This window comes from Hemiscyllium ocellatum, chromosome 20 (assembly GCF_020745735.1).
Source record: "Hemiscyllium ocellatum isolate sHemOce1 chromosome 20, sHemOce1.pat.X.cur, whole genome shotgun sequence".
Taxonomy (NCBI): domain Eukaryota; kingdom Metazoa; phylum Chordata; class Chondrichthyes; order Orectolobiformes; family Hemiscylliidae; genus Hemiscyllium; species Hemiscyllium ocellatum.
Window position 1 is genome coordinate 3,696,465 of NC_083420.1, and position 6,281 is coordinate 3,702,745.

Sequence of the window (6,281 nt, forward strand, 5' to 3'; positions counted from 1 at the left end):
CCCTTCAGTTCAGGTCCTTCAGCCACTGTTACCTCAGGGAGATTGCTTGTGTCTTCCCCAGTGAACACAGATCTGAAGTACCCATGTAATTCTTCTGCCATTTCTTTGTTCCCTGTAATATATTCCCCTGTTTCTGTCTTCAAGGGCCCAATTTTAGTCCTAACCATTTTTTTGCCTTGCACATACTTGAAAAAGCTTTTACTATCCTCCTTTATATTTTTGGCCAGTTTACCTTCGTACCTCATTTTTTCTCTGCGTATTTCCTTCTTAGTAATCCTCTGTTGTTCTTTAAAAGCTTCCCAGTCCTCCGTTTTCCCACTTATCTTTGCTATGTTATACTTTTTCTCTTAACTTCCCTCATCAGCCTTCTGGGATCTTTCTTCCTTTTAGGAATGAACTGATCCTGCAACTTCTGCATTATACACAGAAATATCCACCATTGTTCCACCACGGTCATCCCTGCTAAGGTATTGCACCATTGAACTTTGGCCAGCTCCTCCCTCATAGCTCCATAGTTCCCTTTATTCAACAGAAGTACTGTCACTTTCGACTGTACCCTCTCCCTCTCAAATTGCAGATTGAAGCTTATTGTATTATGGTCACTACGTCCCAATGGCTCCTTCACTTTCGAGGTCCCTGACCAATTCTGGTTCGTTACACAATACCAGATCCAGAATTGCCTTCTCCCTGGTCGGCTCCAGCACCAGAGGCTCTAAGAATCCATCTCTGAGGCACTCCACAAAGTCTCTTTCTTGAGGTCCAATACCATCCTGATTCTCCCAGTCTACCTGCATGTTAAAATCCCCCATAACAACTGTAGTAACATCTTTACCACAGGCCAATTTCAGCTCCTGATTTAACTTACATCCAACATCCAGACTACTGTTTGGGGACCTGCAGATGACTCCCAAGAGGGTCTTTTTACTCTTAGTATTTCGCAGCTCTATCCACACTGACTCTACATCCCCTGACTCTAGGTCCCCCCGGGCAAGGGACTGAATATCCTCCCTTACCAACAAGGCCACTCCACCCCCTCTGCCCGTCAGTCTGTCCTTACGATAGCACGTGTAGCCTTGAATATTCATTTCCCAGGCCCTGTCCACTTGAAGCCACGTCTCAATTATCCCCACAATATCATGTCTGCCAATTTCCAAAAGAGCCTCAAGCTCATCCATCTTATTTCTAATGCTTCGTGCGTTCATATACAGTATTTTTAATTTGTTACTGCCCTCACCCTTCCCATCAACCCCTATTTCACTCAACCTTACAGCATGATCCCTTTCCGAGTTTTCTGCCTCATTGATACAGTTGTCTTTCTTGACTTCTCTTGTTCTAACTTTCCCTTCAACTTCCTTTTTATACATCCAGTTTGTCCCCTCCCCCCCACTACTTAGTTTAAATGTAGTGGTGTTACAGTAGAAAACCTGCCTGCCAGAATGCTGGTCCCTAACCTATTAAGGTGCAAACCGTCTCTCTTGTAGAATTTATGTTTGCCACAAAATGTACCCCAGTGATTCAAGAACTTAAATCCTTGCTTCCTGCACCAGTTCCCCAGTCACACGTCCGAGTCCATTATCTCCCTGTTTCTGGCCTCACCAGCCCGAGGAACTGGAAGCAAACCGGAGATAACCACCCTGGACGTCCTGCTTTTCAGCCTTCTTCCTAGTTCTCCAAAGTCCCGCTGTAGTATGTGCCTCCTCTTTTTCCCGACATCATTTGTGCCGACATGTACCACCACCTCTGGCTCTTCACCTTCGTCCTTGAGGATTTCCTGCACTCTGTCCACGATGTCTTTCACCCTGGCGCCAGGAAGGCAACACACCATCCTTAAATCCCGTCTGCTGCCACAAAAGCCCCGGTAAGTTCCTCTCACGATGGAGTCCCCTATTACCACGGCTCTGTGCGATGTCCGACTCTTCCGCTCTGCCTCTGCGCCAACTTTTGATTGGCAAACCTGGCCGCCTCGCGGACTGGCAGTTTCCACTGTTTCCAACAGCTTCAACTTGTTCCTGACAGGTACTTCTCCCAGGGTCACTTGCACCTGTCTCCTCTTTGCCTTCCTCATCGTCCGCTCTCTTCTGCTCTTTTCTGGTATGGTCGGTGTAATAACCTCGCTGAAGGTCTTGTCCAGAAAGACCTCATTCTCTCGGATGAGCCTAAGGTCCTCGAGTTCTTTCATCAGTGCTGCAATATGCTCGGTCAATAGCTGAAAGTGCACACACTTCCCACACATATACGAGGCAGACACACCAGAATCGTTGACCTCCCACATCAAGCACGTAGCGCACTGAACCAGATGGGCAGTCGTGTCTTCACCCTCTTCAACTGTGGTGTAATCACCTCACTCAACCTCCTTTTCAAAGATGCCTGAGCTGAAGCCTCACTCTTCGATTAAAAACTTCCTTAGACCCTCGTTTTGTAGCAAGCCTGTGAACTCTTAATTTAGGTTAGAGGATGAGGGAGGGAGGGAGACCCTACTTTGCAGGACCTGGAGTTTAGAACACACCCACTCTAATAACAATCACTTACCTTCCCGACCGGCCTTGTGCTCCGTCTGAACTTCTGCCCAGCTCCCGCCGCTCTCTGCTGCGAAAAGAATTGCCACTAAATTGTTCAATTTTGGTCATTGCACATATAGTGATTGTAATGGGGTCAGTCAGGGGGACCTCATAGAATAGGAGTTCCCTGATTGGAGCTGTTAATATGGTCCAGTCAGGGAGCCCTGGCTGACAGATAGAAACAGGAGTGTCAGGGGTTCAGGTCACTCTGACAGCTGGCTCTGAGGGAGCTGGGTCAGTGTCAACAATGGAGGACTTGGTGACGGGATCCTGGACTCTGTGGGTTTATTTCAGTGCAAGGCACCAATTCCAAACCAAGAGCAGCACACCTTCCCTCAAAATAACAACTTCCGCACATTACATTGGGATAACTGAAATCTTCAAGATATTAGCAGGAAAAGACAGGATCGACAAAGATAAATTACTGTATATTCTAGAACTAGGGGCATAGTCTGAGAACTGGGGCCAGAGCATTCAGGAGAGATGTTAGGAAGCACTTCTACACACAAAGGGTGGGAGAGCTTTGGGACTCTCTTCCACAAACAGCAGTTGTTAATTTGAAATCTGAGTCGGATAGCTTTCCTGATAAGCAAAGATATTAAGGATATGGGTCAAGGACAGGTAGATAATGCTAGGCCTCAGATCAGCTGTGATTTCATTGAAGGATAGAACAGGCTTGAGGGGCTAAATAGCCTGCTCCTGCTCTGACACCATGAGCAGAAGCAGAATGGCTGGCTATCCCATTGTGGCTGAGACGATTATAAGGTCTTGGGTCTTGCTCATTGCTTCTTGGAAAATGACAGATAATTGTTAAGAAGGCTTATTGGATCCTTGGGGTTTATAAATATATGTGACGAGGTGGCCGAGAGGTTAAGGCGATGGACTGCTAATCCATTGTGTTCTGCGCGCGTGGGTTCGAATCCCACTCTCGTCGCTGTTTTCAATGTTGTGGGCGGCACGGTGGCACAGTGGTTAGCACTGCTGCCTCACAGCACCTCAGACCCGGGTTCAATTCCCGACTCAGGTGACTGACTGTGTGGAGTTTGCACGTTCTCCCCGTGTCTGCGTGGGTTTCCTCCGGGTGCTCCGGTTTCCTCCCACAGTCCAAAGATGTGCAGGTCAGGTGAATTGGCCATGCTAAATTGCCCGTAGTGTTAGGTAAGGGGTAAATGTAGGGGTATGGGTGGGTTTCGCTTCGGCGGGTCGGTGTGGACTTGTTGGGCCGAAGGGCCTGTTTCCACACTGTAAGTCTAATCTAAAAAAAAAAATAGGTGCACAGAGTATAAAATCAAGGAAATGATGCTACACCTCTACAAATCATTGGTCAGACCACACTTGGTGTATTGTGTTCATATCTGGTCACCTTATTTAGGGAAGGGTATTAGAGACAATTTTTATCCAGGATGTGAGCATTCCTGACTGGGCCAGCATTTATTGCCCATCCCTAATTGCCCAGAGGGCAGTTAAGAGTCAGCCCCATTGCTGTGGGTCTGGAGTCACATGTAGGCCAGACCAGGTAAGGATGGCAGTTTCCTTCCCTCAAGGACATTAGTGAAACAGAGTTCAAAAGGGATTCAGTAGAATGATACTACAAATGACGGATGTTAGATAAAAGGAAACATTAGAGAATAATAGAATCCCTACAGTGTGGAAGTGGGCCATTCATCCCATTGACTCTCCAAAGAGCATCACAACTAAGCCCTGCATTTCTCATGGCTAACCCACCTAGCCTACACAGCATTGGACCCAATGGGGCAACTTAGCCTGGCTAATCCATCTAACCTGCACATCTTTAAACCACATGTAAATGTGGAAACTAGACACTGACAGTCATACAAGTGGGAATCAAATTCCAGTCCCTGGTGCTGTGAGGCAGCAGTGCTAACCACTGAGCAACCCCACAGCCAGGGAGTTGAGTGGTAATTAAACAGCATAAGCATGTTATGAACTCACAACCTTCCAATCTAGAGTCAGATGCATTACTGTTGTGCCACAACCCAATTGGGCTCCTATTCCCTGGAGCAGAGGAAATTAAAAGGTGTTCAAAGTTATGAACAATTTTGACAGGTTAAAATATTGAATTGAATTCCACATACATAGATCCCTGAAAGTTGCCACCCAGGTTGATAATTTTGTTAAAAAGACATACAGTGTGTTAGGTTTTATTGGGTTTTAGATCCATGAGGCAGCTGTAGAAAACTCTGGTGTGGCTGCACTTGAAGTATTACATACAATTCTGGCCACCAAATTATAGAAAGGATATGGAAGCTTTGGAAAGGGTTCAGAGGAGATTTACCAGGATGTTGCCTGGTATGGACAGATGGTTTTATGAAGAAAGGCTGAGGGAACTGAGGCTGTTTTCATTGGAGAGAAGAAGGTTGAGAGGTGTCATAATTGAGACACATAAAATAATCAGAGGGTTAGATAGGGTGGACAGTGAGAGCCTTTTTTGCTCAGATGGTGATGGCTAGCATGAGTGGATGTAGCTATAAATTGAGGGGTGATAGTTATAGGACAGATATCAGAGGTAGTTTCTTTACTCAGGGAGTAGTAGGGGTGTGGAACACACTGCCTGCAACAGTAGTAGACTCGCCAACTTTAAGAGTATTTGAATGGCCATTGGATAAACGTATGGGTGATAATGGAATAGTGTAGGATAAATAGGCATCAGATTGGTTCCACAGGTCAGTACCTGTACTGCCCTGTTGTGTGTGGTATCTAAGGACATAGGGGAAGTGCTTAATGAATACTCTTTTGTCAGTATTCACATTGGAAAGGGCAATGTTAGTGAGAATACGGCGATACAGGCTACTAGATTAGATGGGATTGAGGTTGACAAAGAGGAGGTTGTAGCAATTTTGGAAGATCTGAAAATAGGTAAGACCCCTAGGCCGGATGGGATTTATCCTCGGATTCTCTGGGAAACCAGGGAGGAGATTGCAGAGTTTTGGCTTTGATCTTTATGCCATCATTGTCGACAGGAGTAGTACCAGAAGACTGGAGGACAGCAAATGTTGTTCCTTTGTTTAAGAAGGGGGGGCTCGGTACAACCCTGGACCAATCAACCACACCGCCCCGTGGCCCAACATTTCAACTCCCCCTCCCACTCTGCCGAGGACATGGAGGTCCTGGGCCTCCTTCACCGCCGCTCCCTCACCACCTGACGCCTGGAGGAAGAACGCCTCATCTTCCGCCTCGGAACACTTCAACCCCAGGGCATCAATGTGGACTTCAACAGCTTCCTCATTTCCCCTTCCCCCACCTCATCCTAGTTTCAAACTTCCAGTTCAGCACTCTCCCCATGACTTGTCCAGACTGTCCAACCTGCCTATCTTCTTTTCCACCTATCCACTCCACCCTCTCCTCCCTGACCTATCATCTTCATCTCCTCCCCCACTCACCCATTGTACTCTATGCTACTCTCTCCCCACCCCACCCCCCTCTAGCTTATCCCTCCATGCTTCCAGCTCACTGCCTTTATTCCTGATGAAGGGCTTTTGCCTGAAATGTAGATTTCGCTGCTCGTTGGATGCTGCCTGAACTGTTGTGCTCTTCCAGCACCACTGATCCAGAATCTGGTTTCCAGCATCTGCAGTCATTGTTTTTACCTGGTAATTATAGGCCAGTCAACCTTACTTTGGTTGTGGGTAAGGTGTTGGAAAAGGTTATAAGAGATAGGATTTATAATCATCTGGAAAAGAATAATTATTTAGACATAGTCAA

The 6,281-nt window shown here is 46.7% G+C and overlaps 1 non-coding gene across 1 annotated transcript; it reads left to right on the forward strand.

The window, feature by feature from the left end:
• The first annotated feature begins 3,410 nt into the window (after nt 1-3,410).
• trnas-gcu (transfer RNA serine (anticodon GCU)) lies at nt 3,411-3,492 on the forward strand. The gene has a single exon. It is a non-coding gene; the product is annotated as a tRNA-Ser (tRNA).
• The last annotated feature ends 2,789 nt before the right edge of the window (nt 3,493-6,281 follow it).